Genomic DNA, 16,968 nt, shown 5'->3' with positions numbered 1-16,968 from the left:
GACCAGACCATGTTTGGTCATATCACTCAAACCATTATTTAGTCCTCGGAGGGAACATTGAAAGGTCAGAATAGACTTGTTTCTTCCAGAACTTATCTTTGTTTTAACTTCCTACGGCCCTGGGTTATGACGAGTTAGTTTTATCAGGAGTTGCTGAGGTCCGGTGTTTTGGAATGGCTCGACCTTCGCTGATCTTTTCAGACTTCAAATTATGCAGAGTTGGCCCATGGCCATACAGCTCTGAAAATGGTTAGGGCAGCATTCTTTACCTGGGCCTGGGAGCTGGAATGAGTAGTTTCAGTCTATCTGGTATTGTCTCAAACCTTTTGACCAGTCTTCCCATTGACCAGTTTTCCCATCATGCCATTACTTAATTCGTACCATAATCACACAGGGAGAGTATATCATTATTTGCAGTGGTCCCTGTGTAGTACATCTTTATTTACAACTGTCCCAATGTGGAAGTTCATAATTCACAGAGGTCCCTTGAAAGTATATCATTATTTAGAGTGGACCCTGGGTAGTATATCATTATATAGAGTGGTCCCTGGGCAGTACATCATTATTTACAGTGGTCCCTGGGCAGTATATCATTATTTAGAGTGGGCCCTGGGTAGTATATCATTATTTCCAGTAGTCTCTGGGCAGTATATTATTATTTACAGTGGTCCCTGGGCAGTATATCATTATTTCCAGTGGTCTCTGTGTAGTACATAATTATTTACAGTGGTCCCTGGGCAGTATATCATTATTCACCGTGGTCTCTGTGTAGTACATCATTATTTACAGTGGTCACTGTGTGGAATATCATTATTTACAGTGGTCCTTGTGCAGTATACATTATTTCCAGTGGTCTCTGTTAGTGCATCATTATTCACAGTGGTTCCTGGGCAGTATATCATTATTTCCAGTGGTCTCTGTGTAGTACATCATTATTCACAGTGGTCCCTGGGCAGTATATCATTATTTCCAGTGGTCTCTGTGTAGTACATCATTATTCACAGTGGTCCCTGGGCAGTATATCATTATTTCCAGTGGTCTCTGTGTAGTATATCATTATTTACAGTGGTCCCTGGGCAGTATATCATTATTTACTGTGGTTTCTGTGCAGTACATCATTATTTCCAGTGGTCACTGGTTACGATATCATTATTTACAGTGGTCCTTGTGCAGTATATCATTATTTACAGTGGTCCCTGGGCAGTATATCATTATTCACAGTGGTCCCTGGGCAGAATGTCATTATTTATATTGGTATCTGTGTAGTACATTATTATTTGCAGTGGTCCCTGTGGAGTACTTCATTATTTACAACGGTTCCAGCGTGGAATGTCATTATTTACAGTGGTCCCTTGATATTATATCATTCTTTCCATCGGTTCCTGGTAAGTATATCATTATTTACAGAGGTCCCTGTGTGGAATATCATTATTTACACTCATTCGTTGGTCGTATATCATTATTTACAGTAATCTCTGTGTGGTACATCATAATTTACATGGTCCCTGGGTAGTATATCAAAATTTACAGTTGTCTCTGAGCAATATATCATGATTTACAGTGGTCGCGGTGGAGTCTAGCATTATTTACAGTGGTCCCTGTGTAGTACATCATTGTTTACAACGGTCCCAGGTTGGAATGTCATTATGTACATGGTCCCTGGTTAGTATATCATTATTTACTGTCGCCTCGAGGTAGTATATCATTATTTACAGTGGTTCCTGGGTAGTATATCTTTATTCACAGTGGTCCCTGGATAGTATGTCATTATTTACAATGGTCCTTCGGTAATATGTCATTATTTTCAGTGGTCCCTGGGTAGAAAATCATTATTTACAGTGGTCCTTGTGCAATATATCATTATTTACAGTGGTCCCTGGGCAGTATATCATTATTCACCGTGGTCCCTGGGCAGTATATCATTATTTACAGTGGTCCCTGGGCAGTATATCATTATTCACCGTGGTCCCTGGGTAGTATATCATCATTTAAAGTGGTCCTTGGGCAGTATATCATTAAGTATAGTGGCCCCTGTGTAGTACATCGTTATCTACAACGATTCCAGGGTGAAATTTCATTATTTACAGTGGTCCCTGGATAGTATATCAATGTTTACAGTGGACCCTGGGTAGTATGGCGTTATTTGCAGTCCTCCCTGGGTAGTATATCATGATGTACAATTGTCCCTGGGCAGTATATCATTATTCACACTTGTCCCTGGGTATTTTATCATTATATACGGCGGTCTCTGTCCGGTATATCATTATTTGCAGTGATCCATGGGCAGTGTCCCATTCTTTACTGTGGTTCCTGGGCAGAATATCATTATTCACAGTGGCTCCTGCGTAGTGTATCCGTATCTACAATGGTCTCTGGGTGTTATATCATTATTTACAGCGGTCCCTGGGTAGTATATCATTATTTACAGTGGTCCCAGGGTAGTATATCCGTATGTACAATGGTCACTGGGTCGATTATCATTATTTACTGTGGACCCGGGGTTGTATGTCATTATTTACAGTGGTCTCTAAGTAGTATCTCATTGTTTACAGTGGTTCCTGTGTAGTATATCCGTATCTACAATGGTCACTGGGTAGTATCACATTATTTACAGTGGTCCCTGGGTAGTATATCCATAGTTACAATGGTCCCTGGGTAGTATCAGATTATTTACAGTAGTCTCTGGATAGTATCTAATTATTTACAGTGTTCCCTGGGTAGTATATCATTATTTATAGTGGTCCCTGGGCAGTATATCACCATTTACAGTGGTCACTGGATAGTATTTCATTATTCACAATGGTCCCTGGTTATAATATTATTATTTACAGTGGTCCCTATGTAGAATATCGTTATTTACAGTGGTCCCTGGGTAGTATATAATTACTAACAGTGGTTCCTGGTTAGTATATCATTTTTTACAGTGGTTCCTGGGTAGTATATCATTATTTACAGTGGTCCCTGGGTAGTATATCATTATTTTCAGTGGTTCCTGGGTAGTATATCATTATTTCCAGTGGTCCCTGGGTAGTTTCTCCGTATCTACAATGGCCCCTGGGCAGTATATCATTATTTACAGTGGTCCTTGGGTAGAATATCATTATTTACAGTGGTCCCTGGGTAGAGTACCATTATTTACAGTGGACCCTGGTCAATATATCATGATTTGCAGTGGTCGCAGTGCAGTGCATCATTGTTTACAACGGTCCCAGGGTGGAATGTCATTATTTACACTGGTCCCGGGATAGTATATCATCATTTAGTGTGGTCCATAGGTAGTATATCTTTATTCACAGTGGTCCCTGGGTAGTATGTCATTATTTGCAAAGGTCCTTTTGTAATATGTCATTATTTACAGTGGTCCCTGGGTAGAATATCGTTATTTACTGTGGTCCCTGGGTAGTATATCATTATTTACAGTGGACCCTAGTCATTTTATCATGATTTGCAGTGGTCCCTGTGTAGTGCATCATTGTTAAATATCGTTATTTACTGTGGTTCCTATGTAGTGTATGATTATTTACAATGGCTCCTGGGTAGTAATTCATTCTGTACTTTGTTCCTTTGTCGCTTATCAGTATTTACAGAGGTCCCTGGGTAGTATTTCATTATTTGCAGTGGTCCCTGAGCAGTACATCATTACTTACAGTCTTCATGGGTCGTCTCTCATAATGTGCAACATTCCCTGTGTAGTATATCATTACTTACAGTGGGTCTTTTATGTTATATTATTATTTACATTAGTCCATGTGTTTTATATCATTATTTACCGTAGTCTGGATAGAATATCATTATTTACAGTGGTCCCAGGATAGTATATCGTTATTTACAGTGGTCCCTTTGCAGTCTATCATTATTTATAGTGTTTCCTTGGTACTATTTCATTACTTACAGTAGTGCCTGGGCAATGGATATTTATTTACAGTGGTTCCTAAACTGTATAGCATCATTTTCAATGGTCTCTGTCTAGTGTAATCATTATTTACAGTGTTCCCTCTGTAGTAAATCATTATTTACAGTGGTCCCTCGTAGTATATCATTATTCACAGTGGTTCCTGGATTGTATATGAATATTTACAGGGGTGCCTAGGCAGTATATTACTAGTTATAGTGGTCCTGGATCGTATATCATTATTTACAATGTTCCCTCGATAGAATATCGTTATTTACTGTAGTCCCTGGGCAGTATACCATTATTTCCAGTTGTCCCTCTGTCGCATATCATTTTTACAGTGGTTCCTCGGTAGTATATTATTATAATACACGTCCCTGAGCAGCATACCATTATTTCTGCTTGTCCCTTTGTAGTAAAACTTTTTTACTGTGGTTCCTGGGTATTATATTATTATAGTACACTGGTCCCTGGGCAGTATATTGTCTTGTAAGAGCACCTTTAAGAAATGGGTATTCATAAATGGGTTTGTATATAATATCTGTAGTGAGAGTATCTTTAAGAAATGGGTGTTTAATACTGCAGTGATGTCAGAGAGTGGGTGGAGCTGGGCTGTCTGTCAGCGTTTTACTTTCATTTTAGGCTGTTTGCTGCACGATGGGTTTTACCTTTGTTTTGAGTGTTGGAGCTGAAGCCAGACAGTGTAGGTGACCTGCTGTTGTCTCTGCCATCAAAAGACTATCTCTTGATCATTTGGTGAATTCAGAATTATAAATGTTCTCAGTAGTGAATGTAAACCTAATGTGCTTCTCGTAAAAGTTGGCTTAAGTCTTCTGGATGTTAAAAGGACAGCTTAAGCATTCTTTGAATACTTTAAAATATCTGCTGTCCACACTTGTAGAGGGGGCCGTGTGCTCCCCATACCACAATCTAGTAAACGTTGTGGGTCAGGTGAACTCCATGATAAACTTTAGGCTTCTCTATACCCTGGCCCAGAACAAATCGGGGGCTCGTCCTGGAAAAACGTCCATCTATTTTATTGGCTTAGTGAACTTAAACACAGTGAGGGGTGAGAATATTGGGGTTGCTTATCAGGTGTGTTTTACTAGTCTAAGTGGGGAGCTTGTTGTGGACAATGGCTCTTTAAGAGGCTCTGAGGTTTTTGGGGGTGGGGACGGTCACACGCCGTACCTTACGGACAGAGACTAAAAGCAGACTGTTAGATTTGGAAAAAACATTGCAGAAAACATTCCTGACAAAATGCGAAAAGATGAGGTACTTATGGCGGTGGCTGAGCATTTAAAGTTGCCTGAGATACAGTTTCATTCATTGGAAATGGCAAATATTCAGTTACAACTTAAACAAATGGAACATGAGAAAGAATTAAAACAGCTTGAATACGAAAGAGATAGAGAGGAAAATGAAAGAGAAAGGGAGATACAGATCAGGGAAAAAGATAAAGAGAGAGTGTTTGAACTTCAGAAAATGGCCATGAAACATGACAGTCAGTTAAAATTGGCAGCCGCAAAGGGAAACGAACAGTTGGATGATAGTGATGAGGATAGTGAGAAAGAGCGTCATAGTCGAAGGCTTGCTGGGAATCTATTTAAATATGTCCAAGCATTGCCAATGCTTGAGGAGAAGGAGGTAGAAGCCTTTTTCAGTTAATTTGAGAAGGTGGCTAAACAAATGAGATAGCCACAGAACATGTGGGTGTTACTGATTCAAACAAAGCTGGTAGGTAGAGCTGGTGAAGTGTTTGCATCACTACCGGAGGAGGTATCTGGGACGTATGAGGAGGTGAAGAAATCCATCTTGGGTGCATACGAACTAGTGCCTGAAGCCGACAGACAAAGGTTTCGAAATGTAAGGAAAGAATTTGGTCAAACATACATGGAGTTTGAAAGGCTCAAACAGAGTAATTTTGATAGGTGGAGAAGGGCTTTGAAAATAGACCAAACGTATGAAGCTCTCAGAAAAATTATACTGTTGGAGGTGTTTCAAAATTCAATTCCTGATGTAATGAGAACTCACGTGGAAGAACAGAGGTTTAAAACTGCGAGTTTAGCAGCAGAAATGGCAGATGATTATGAATTAGTTCATAAATCAAAGCTTTGTTTCCGACATCAGTTTCAGCCGGTGAGGGATAGAAACTGGGGACATGAGAAATACTCAAGTGGTAAAGGTAAAGGTGATCTGATGGGAGATAATAAGGAGAGTGTACTTCAGATTTAAGAAAGAAATCCAGGAGGGTGGAAAAGAAATGAAAATATTCAAATGTTTTCACTGTAATAAACTAGCCATGTAAAGTCACAGTGTTGGTGGTTGAAAAAAAGCACTAGGAAGGCTGATGTGCTAAAACAGGATAAGACAGTGGGGTTTGTTAATGTGGTAAAGGAAAGCCCAAATGAAGCGAAGGAGGTGCAAAAGATTGTGCAGACTGATCAAAGGTGATTGATAAGAAGGTGCCAGATCTCTGTAAACAGAGATGGGTAAAGTTTACTCATGTGTATCAGGAGGAGTAGGTAAAGAAGTCACAGTTTTCAGAGATACGGGAGATACGTATGTAGTTTGGGAACAATGTTGCCAGTAAAGGTGGTAATATGTGGAATTCAGTGTGAGAGGAGTAGAGTTCAATTTTATAAGGTAAGGTTGGAAAGTCCAGTGAAGAGTGCTGAATTGGTATTAGGAGTAATAGAGAAACGATCTTGTCCAGGAATACAGTTTATCTTGGGTAATGACCTAGCTATATCGCAGGTGAGAGTGATGCCTACTGTGGTTGACAAGCCAGTTAAAAACCAGACAACTGAAATGTTGAAGGACGAATATCCTTGGATTTCTCCGGATTGTGTAGTAACAAGGTCGCAAAGTCACAGGTTAAAACAAGAGGAGAAATTAAAGAGTGAAGGTGAAGTTGAAGCGCAATTAGCAGAAACAATTTTTGATCAGATTGTTGAAAATGACCAAGAACAGGTGGAGGATGAGACGGATATTTTTAGTTCAGGAAAATTGGCGGAGTCACAACAGGAAGACACAGAAATAAAACGGATGTATCAGAAAGCATACACGGAAGAGGAATCAGCGTGTTTACCAGAGTGTTATTACCGCAAAAGTGATGTCTTGATGAGAAAATGGGCAGGTTCATCAAGTAGTATTGCCGGTAAGGTACCGAAAGGAGGTTTTGCGAGTTGCACATGAGGTACCAGTGGGAGGGCATTTGGGAATAAGGAAAACTCAAGCTAAAATATAAAAACATTTTTATTGGCCTGGACGACATAAAAATGTAGTTAAATGTTGTCAATCAAGTCACACATGTCAAGTGATAGGGAAACCTCAAGCAGTGATAAAACCAGCGTCCTTAATACCCATACCAGCATTTGAGGAACCTTTGACAAGGATCCTAATTGATTGCGTAGGATCGCATCCTAAAACAAAAAGTGGGAATCAATATCTTTTGACTATAATGGATGTATCTATTATGTTTCCAGCGGCCATTCCACTACGTAATATTATAGCTAAAAAGATTGTGGAGGAATTACTTAAATTCTTTACTGGATATGGACTACCCACAGAAATACTATCGGATCAAGGATCAAATTTTACCTCAAGGTTATACAAAGAAGTTATGGATGGTTCAGGAATAAAACAATTTAAATCAACTGCGTACCATCCAGAATCGCAGGGAGCGTTAGAAAAGTGGCATCATACATTACAGACAATGTTGAGGGTGTATTGTCAAGATCATCCAGAGGATTGGGAGAAAGGAATTCCATTCGTGCTGTTTGCAATTAGGGATGCACCTAATGAGTCTACCAAATTCAGTCCTTTTGAATTAATTTTTGGTCATGAGGTAATAGGACCACTTAAATTCATTATCGATAAATTGTTGAGTGTGAAATCGGAAATTATATGATTGGATTACGTGTCAAATTTTAGGGAAGGATTTAATAGAGCAGGTTAATTGGCTGGACAACATTAAAAACTTGCACAAAATGTGATGAAACGGGTAGCGGACAAGAAATTCAAACTTCGTAGTTTTGCCAGTGGGGATAAAGTTTTAGTGTTGTTACCAGTGGTAGGTGAACCATTAAAAGCAAGGTTTTGTGGACCGTATCAGATTGAAAGGAAATTAAGTGAGGTAAATTCTGTGGTAAAAACACAAGATAGAAGGATGACTCACCGCGTGTGTCATGTGAATATGCTTAAAAGGTACTTTGAAAGGGAAGGAGAGAAAAAGGAGGTTTTAATGATCCTAACTCAAAGTGACGAACCAAATCCAGATGACTGTGAATGTGATAGACCTCAAATTAAATTGGAAAACGAGGATGTTCTTAAAAATTGGGTAAATTGTTGAGTTACCTTCTAGCGGAAAATGAACTGGCCTAAGAGAGTTATTGATATCACATGGGCAAGTTTGTGGAGATAAATTGGGAAGTACTAAAATGGCTATACATGATACATGATGTAGATGTGGGAAAGCCTGTTCCAATCAAACAACATCCATCCAGACGTAAACCTTTAAAATTGGCACAGGGTAAAAAAGAGATTGAGAGTATGCTTAAAAATGGCATAATTGAAGTGGGTTGCAGCCAATGGAGCTCACCCACAGTGATGGTACCTAAACCAAACGGTACCCAACGGTTGTTTGCGGACTATAGAAAGGTAAATGCAGTTACAAGAGCGGACTCTTCTCCCATCCCAAATTTCGAGGGTTGCATTGAGAAAGTGAGACAATCAGCTTTTATTTCCAAATTGGATTTACTGAAAGGCTACTGGCAGGTACCTTTATCCGAAAGGGCGAAGGGGATTTCAGCTTTTGTGAGTCCAGATGGTATACACCAATTTAAAGTTATGCCATTTGGCATGAAAAACGCCCCAGCCACATTTTAACGATTAACTGACAAAGTTGTTTCAGGATTACCCAATTGTGCGGTATACATCGACGATCTGGTAATTTTCAGCCAGTCATGGAAAGAACATTTAAAACATCTGATGGAGTTACTCGATCGACTTCAGGAGGCGGGTTTGGTGATAAACTTAGCCAAAAGTGAATTTGGAAAAAACGCAAGTCACTTTCCTTGAGGAGTTTCCGATACCCTCAAGACGAATCGAAATAATGCGATTTCTTGCCATGAATGGATTTGATCGAATATTTCTGCAACATTTTTGCAGCGTTGTGGCTCCGCTGATGGACTTTCTCAAGAAAAGTAACAAATTCCAATGGACAGCGGAGTGTCAACAGGCATTTGACTGCCTGAAAGCTGTGATAACCACTGCTCCTGTGTTGGAGAATTACAAGGGATTCTGTGATCAGATTGAAATAAAGTATCTGACTTTAAAGAGAAATGCCGAGACGTAGAGAAACGGACGGATCGTGCAGAGACCTACTTGTTCAAAGAGACTGTCAATCAGGAAGGATTTCAGTTGGAGAAAGAAGAACAACAATTGACGATATTACTGTACCTGTTTGCACGTGTTGATTTTTTTGAAACACAAAAGCATATTTACTGTGTGCATTTCTTTAAGTATAGTGAAAAGGTGAACAATGAAACCATCTTGAAGTTGATGATTTTTTTTTCTTGGGGGGACGTGTCATATGATAGTACCTTTAAGAAATGGGTGTTTATAAATGGGTATGTATATAAATATTTGTACTGAGAATACATTTAAGAAATGGGTGTTTACTAATGCAGTGATGTCAGAGAGTGGGTGGAGCTGTGCTGTCTCAGCGTTTTACTTTCGTTTTAGGCTGTTTTCTGCAGGGTGTGTTTTAGTTTCGTTTTCAGTGTTGGAGCTGAAGACAGACCAAGCAGGTGTACTGCTGTTCTTTCTGCCATTAAAAAACGATCTCTGGATCATTTGGTGAATTCAGAATTATAAATGTTCTCAGTAGTGAATGTAAACCTAATGTGCTTCAGGTAAAAGGTGTTTTAAGTCTTCTGGATGTTAAAAGGACAGCTTACGGATTACTCAGTGTTGTTATCTTTGGGAGTTGTATTTGAATTAATGGTTACTAACTTGTTCATTGTTTGTTTCAAAAAGGTCAACTTGAGTTCATAGAATAAACATTGTTTTGCTTTTAAAAATACTTTTCCATTTCTGCTTTACCACATCTGTAGACTAGGCCTAGTGCTCTCTATACCACAATCTACTAAACTTGTGGGTCAGGTGAACGCCATGATACACTCTGGGGTTCCCTAATCCCTGACCATAGCAATATCATTAGTTACAGTGTTCCCTATGTAGTATGTAATTATTTACAGCGGTTCTTGTGCAGTACATCATTAAAATACACTGGTCCCTGGGCAGTATATCATTCTTTACAGGTCCCCTGTGTAGTATGTAATTATTTACAGTGATCACTGTCCAGAATCTCATTATTTACCGTGACCCTTGGTGGTATATTGTGATTTACAGTAGTTCCTGGTTAGTATACCATTATTTAGAGTGATCTCTGCGTAGTATATCGTTATTTACAGTGATCCTGGGTAATATATCGTTATTTACATTGGTTCCTGCGTCGCATATCATTATTTACATTGGTCTCTATGTAGAAGATCATTATTTACAGCGGTTCCTGCATAGTATATCATTATTTATAATGGGCTCTGGGTAGTATATCATTATTTACAGTGCTTCCTGAGTTGTGTATCATTATTTACAGTGGTCCCTGTGCAGTATATCATTATTTACAGTTTCCCCTGGGTATGATATCATTATTTACAGTGGTCCCTGTGTGGTATATACTAATTTACAGGGAATCCTGGGTAGTATATCATTATGTACGGTGCCCCTGGGCAGTATATCAATATTTACAGTGGTCCCTCTATAGTGTACCGTTATTCACAGTGTTCCCTTGGCTTTATAACATTATTTTTCGTGGTTCTGGGTCGTATATCTTTATTTACACTGGTCGCTGACTCGTATATCGTTGTTTACAATCTAGCCTGTTACAGGGAGGTAGCCCTCCCCAAGGTGCTGGACAAGAGTATCTAAAACAAACATTACACAACCAATTATTATTTGTGCAGCATCAATAGAAAATACCAAATTAGTTTTCAGTCCATTTAACACAGCAAATACCTAAAAACATTGCATTGCATCTTTCACTGTGATTGTCAAAGGATTGTTCATTGCAATAATCACATGCGTTTCTAATTATTGTTCAGACCATAATAATTAACTTCCCACAATAATATGTATTTGGAAATATTTCCCATGTCTATGATACCAGCAATTATATCTCAGGGTTTAATTCCATTAATCATAGTTGTGCCATGACTGAATCGTGTGAGAATTCTCTCTGCCTGTTTCTACCAAAGAAAACTGAGCAAATCAGGCAGCACGGTAGAATAGTGGTGCCACTATGACGTCACAGCGCCAGGGTCCCGGGTTCGATTCCGGCTTGGGTCACTGTCTGTGCGGAATCTGCACGTTCTCCCCGTGTCTGCGCGGGTTTCCTCCAGGTGCTCTGATTGTCTCCCACAGATGTGCAGGTTAGGTGGATTGGACACGTTAAATTGCTCTTAGGTTGGATGGGGTTGCTGGGTTATGGGGATAGGGTGGAGGTGTGGGATGGGTAGGGTGCTCTTTCCAAGAGCCGGTGCAGACTCGATGGGCCGAATGGCCTCCTTCTGCACTGTGAATTCTATGATCTCTGAAATCCAATGATGGAAGGCAGGATGACATATATTACACCATCATGTTTGCACAACATTGATAGAAAGCATCACATTCGTTTTCAGTCAATTGAACACAGTAAATAATGAAAAACATTTAATTGCAACTTTGAAAGTGATTATTGAAGGATTGATTATTCCAGTAATCAGAGGCGTAAATTAATATTGTTCAGACAATAATCATAATACGATTGTTCTTTCAAATAGAGTCAGTAATTCCTGACCTTCCTATAATAACACAATAAACTGAACATGCACATTTCTGCTCACAATTAAATAAGCTGTGATTATCTTTCTATAGAATCATCATGCCAGGAACATGACTACTTTCCGTCCAATGATTAGTGAATATGTCTAGAAACCTTTATGCTTTTCACAGTAATATGCATTTAGAAATGTCTATGAGTACCAGAAATTATCTTTCAGGTTTTAATTCCATTAGTTACCAGACATATCGCTGCTATGTGGTGGAATACATTGTGATCTCTCTGCCCGTTTCTACTGAAGACGTCCCAGCAATTTAAATAATGGAATCCGGGAAGTAATGGCTGAGAAACAATTATATATTGTGTCACATATTTATTTAAATTATTGAGGCTACCTGACTGCCACAACTGGATAACTACAAACTCCCGCTGGTGTTGTTGGGGAGACTGGTCCTTTTGGTTCCCTTCTGTATCCTCTAGGGTTTCTCCTCGGGAAAATACTGACTGTTTCACAATAAGAGAGTGATCAACCATTGTTTCCATTCATTATTTATCAAGTAGAGTCTGTTCCCCAGGTTTAATGGACTGATCGATGCCGGGGTCTAATGTGATGGTTAAGATTGGAGCTGGCGGATTGGAGGAGAATCAAACCCTGCCATGGCCTTGGTGATTTATTTCTCAGTATTACACAGCAGATCCACAGCTCTCCGTGATACCGACACTCTCCCAATTCTTCAGGATTCCTGATTTGAAGGCCGGCACTGTAGCACAGTGGTTAGCACACTGGCTTCACAGCTCCGGGGTCCCAGGTTCGATTCCCGGCTTGTGTCACTGTCTATGTGGAGTCTGCACGTTCCCCCCGTGTCTGCGTGGGTTTCCTCCGGGTGATCCGGTTTCCTTCCACAAGTCCCGAAAGACCTGTTGTGTGGTGAGTTGGACATTCTAAAATCTCCCTCTGTGTATCCGAACAGGTGCCGGAGTGTGGCGACTAGGGGATTTTCACAGTAACTTCATTGTAGTGTTAATGTGGGACTACTTGTGACAATACATATTTTTATTATTAATAAAGATTATTATTATCATATTAATAGTTGAACACATGATGCCTTCTCTTCCGCTGTCTGGCCCGGAAGGTATGGGATTATCTCCTCCAGTCTCTCAGTCCCATTACCTCGTGTTCGTTGTTCAAGACAAACACTTGTAACATAGACTCTTGATTGCGATTTTGGTCTCCGGGCTCAGCAATACCTGATACAAATAGTTAGAACAAGGAACAAGGCACAAATAAAAGTACAGTATAGATAAGAGAGGAGGGGGAGTGGTGTTTTTGATTAGGGAGAACATTACGGCAGTACTTAGAGGGGATATATCCGAGGGTTCGCCCACTGAGTCTATATGGGTGGAACTGAAAAATAAGAAGGGAGAGATCACCTTGGTAGGACTGTACTACAGGCCCCCAAATAGTCAGCGGGAAATTGAGGAGCAAATATGTAAGGAGATTACAGATAGCTGCAAGAAAAAGAGGGTGGTAATAGCCGGGGACTTTAACTTTCCCAACATTGACTGGGACAGCCATAGCATTAGGAGCTTGGATGGAGGGAAATTTGTTGAGTGTATTCAGGGGGAATTTCTCATTCAGTATGTGGATGGCCCGACTAGAGAGGGGGCAAAACTTGACCTCGTCTTGGGAAATAAGGAAGGGCAAGTGACAGAAGTGTTAGTGAGTGATCAGTTTGGGACAAGTGACCATAACTCCATTAGTTTTAATATAGCTATAGAGAATGATAGGTCTGGCCCAAGAGTTAAAATTCTTAATTGGGGCAAGGCCAATTTTGATGGTATCAGACAGGAACTTTCAGAGGTAGATTGGGGGAGACTGTTGGCAGGCAAAGGGACGGCTGGTAAATGGAAGGCTTTTAAAAATGTGTTAACCAGTGTTCAGGGTAAGCACATTCCCTTTAGAGTGAAGGGCAAGGCTGGTAGAAGTAGGGAACCCTGGATGACTCGATATATTGAGACTCTGGTCAAAAAGAAGAAGGAGGCATATGACGTACATAAACAACTGGGAGCAAGTGGATCCCTTGAAGAGCATAGAGATTGTCGAAATAGAGTTAAGAGTGAAATCAGGAGGGCAAAAAGGGGACATGAAATTGCTTTGGCAAATAATGCAAAAGGAGAATCCAAAGAGCTTCTACAGATACATAAAGGGGAAAATAGTAACTAGGGACAGAGTAGGGCCTCTTAAGGATCATCAAGGACATCTATGTGCAGAGCCACAAGAGTTGGGTGAGATCCTGAATGAATATTTCTCATCGGTATTCACGGTGGAGAAAGGCATGGATGTTAGGAAACTAAGGGAAATAAATAGTGATGTCTTGAGAAGTGTGCATATTACAGAGGAGGAGGTGCTGGAAGTCTTAAAGTGCATCAAGTTAGATAAATCCCCGGGACCTGATGAAATGTAACCCAGGATGTTGTGAGAGGCTAGGGAGGAAACTGCGGGTCCCATAACAGAGATATTTGAATCATCAGCAGCCACAGGTGAGGTGCCTGAAGATTGGAGAGTAGCGAATGTTGTGCCCTTGTTTAAGAAGGGCAGCAGGGAAAACCTTGGAACTACAGACCAGTGAGCCTAACGTCTGTAGTAGGTAAGTTGCTAGAAGGTCTTCTGAGAGACAGGATCTACAAGCATTTAGAGAGGCAAGGACTGATTCGGGGCAGTCAGCATTGCTTTGTGCGTGGAAAATCATGTCTCACAAATTTGATTGAGTTTTTTGAGTGGGTGACCAAGAAGGTAGATGAGGGCAGTGCAGTAGACGTTGTCTACATGGACTTTAGCAAAGCCTTTGACAAGGTACCGCATGGTAGGTTGTTGCAGAATGTGAACGCTCACGGGGTCCAGGGTGAGGTTGTCAATTGGATTCAAAATTGGCTGGACGACAGAAGACAGAGGGTGGTTGTAGAGGGTTGTTTTTCAAACTGGAGGCCTGTGACCAGTGGTGTGCCTCAGGGATCGGTGCTGGGTCCACTGTTATTTGTGATTTATATTAATGATTTGGATGAGAATTTAGGAGGCATGGTTAGTAAGTTTTCAGATGACACCAAGATTGGTAGCACAGTGGGTCGTGAAGAAGGTCATCTAGGATTGCAACGGGATCTTGATCAATTAGGCCAGTGGGCCGACGAATGGCAGATGGAGTTTAATTTAGATAAATGTGAGGTGATGCATTTTGGCAGATCGAATCAGGCCAGGACCTACACAGTTAATGGTATGGCGTTGGGGAGAGTTATAGAACAAAGAGATCTAGGAGTACAGGTTCATAGCTCCTTGAAGGTGGAGTCGCAGGTGGACAGGGTGGTGAAGAAGGCATTCGGCATGCTTGGTTTCATTGGTCAGAACATTGAATACAGGAGTTGGGACGTTTTGTTGAAGTTGTACAAGACATTGGTACGGCCACACTTGGAATACTGTGTGCAATTCTGGTCACCCTACTATAGAAAGGATATTATTAAACTAGAAAGAGTGCAGAAAAGATTTACTAGGATGTTACCGGGACTGGATGGTTTGAGTTATAAGGAGAGGCTGGATAGACTGGGACTTTTTTCCCTGGAGCGTAGGAGTGATCTTATAGAGGTCTATAAAATAATGAGGGGCATAGATAAGGTAGATAGTCAACATCTTTGTCCAAAGGTAGGGGAGTCTAAAACTAGAGGGCATAGGTTTAAGGTGAGAGGGGAGAGATTCAGAAGGGCCCAGAGGGTCAATTTCTTCACTCAGAGGGTAGTGGGTGTCTAGAATGGGCTGCCAGAGGTAGTAGTAGAGGCGGGTACAATTGTGTCTTTTAAAAAGCATTTAGACAGTTACATGGGTAAGATGGGTATAGAGGGTTATGGGCCAAGTGCGGGCAACTGGGACTAGCTTAATGGTAAAAACTGGGCGGCATGAACTGGTTGGGCCGAAGAGCCTGTTTCCATGCTGTAAACTTCTATGATTCTATGATTCTATATTGGCCCTTCGGCCCTCAAGCCTGTGCTGAACTTGCTGCCCATCTGACCTATAATCTTCTGCGCTTCCTGTGGTCCGTATCCCTGTATTCCCATTCTGTTCATGTGTTACTCATGTAATTCAGGTTCTATACAACTGCAGTAACTAATTCATTAAATGGGCAGAGGAGTAAGTAAACCTGAGAGCAGGGATTAGAATTTAACATTTAATTTACAGTAAACATCCAGCGCAGAACCATATAGTTAATTGTAACGTAATCTGATCATAATTTAAGTGATTATTTTGAATGAATTAACTAGTGCATAAATGTCACTCAGAGGGTGCAGTGCTCTAACTGTGAGATGTGGGCGAACCGTGACGCTTCCAGTGTTCCGGTCAACTGCGTCTGCAGCAGGTGTAGCCAATGGCAGCTCCTCACAGACCACGTGGTTCGGTTCGAGCAGCAATTGGATGCACCGAGGAGCATACAGGTGGCGGAAAGCATCATAGGTAGACGTTCTGGAGACGTGGTCACGCCTAAGGTGCAGGCAGATAGTTCGGTGGATGACTGCTGGAACGGGCAGGCAGTCAGCGCTAGAAACCCCTGTGGCTGTCCCCCTCTCTAATAGGTATACTGTGTTGGATACAGTTGGGGGATAGCATCTCAGGGGGAAACAACAGCAGCCAGAACAGTGGCACCACAACTGGCTCTGTTACTCAGCAGGGGAGGGTAAAGTGCAGGAAAGCGATAGTTACAGGGACTCTATAGAAAGGGGCACAGATCGGCGCTTCTGTGGACAGGAAAGAGACTCCAGGTTGGTATGTTGTCTCCCTGGTGCCAGGGTCAAGGTTGTCACTGAACGAACACAGGACGTCCTGAAGAGGGAGGGTGAACAGCCAGAGGTCTTAGTTCACATCGGTACGAACGACATCGGCAGGAAGAGCGATGAGGCCCTGCAGAAGGAGTTCAGGAAGTTAGACAGTAAGCTAAAAAGCAGGACCTCTCGGGTTGGAATCTAAGGATTACTCCCTGTGCCACGTGAGAGTGAGGCTAGAAACAAGAGGACAGTACAGCTAATCTCGTGGCTAAACTGGTGGTGTAGGAGCGAGGGTTTCAGATTTCTGGGCCATTGGGCGATATTCCGGGAAATGTGGGACCTGGACAAGAAGGGCGGGTAGCTTCTAAACTGGGGGGACATCACTATC

The 16,968-nt window shown here is 41.2% G+C and overlaps 2 long non-coding RNA genes across 5 annotated transcripts in view; one reads left to right on the top strand and one right to left on the bottom strand.

Annotated features, from left to right (window-relative positions):
- The window catches only part of LOC140399697 (uncharacterized), a 773,593-nt gene that overhangs the window by 609,275 nt on the left and 147,350 nt on the right, over window positions 1-16,968 (top strand). The window lies entirely within an intron of this gene.
- The window catches only part of LOC140399695 (uncharacterized), a 140,089-nt gene that overhangs the window by 351 nt on the left and 122,770 nt on the right, over window positions 1-16,968 (bottom strand). The gene's annotated exons all lie outside the window — the stretch shown is intronic.

The sequence above is a fragment of the Scyliorhinus torazame genome, chromosome 23 (genome assembly GCF_047496885.1).
Source record: "Scyliorhinus torazame isolate Kashiwa2021f chromosome 23, sScyTor2.1, whole genome shotgun sequence".
Classification (NCBI taxonomy): Eukaryota; Metazoa; Chordata; class Chondrichthyes; order Carcharhiniformes; family Scyliorhinidae; genus Scyliorhinus; species Scyliorhinus torazame.
This window is presented reverse-complemented; position numbering and strand designations above follow the sequence as displayed.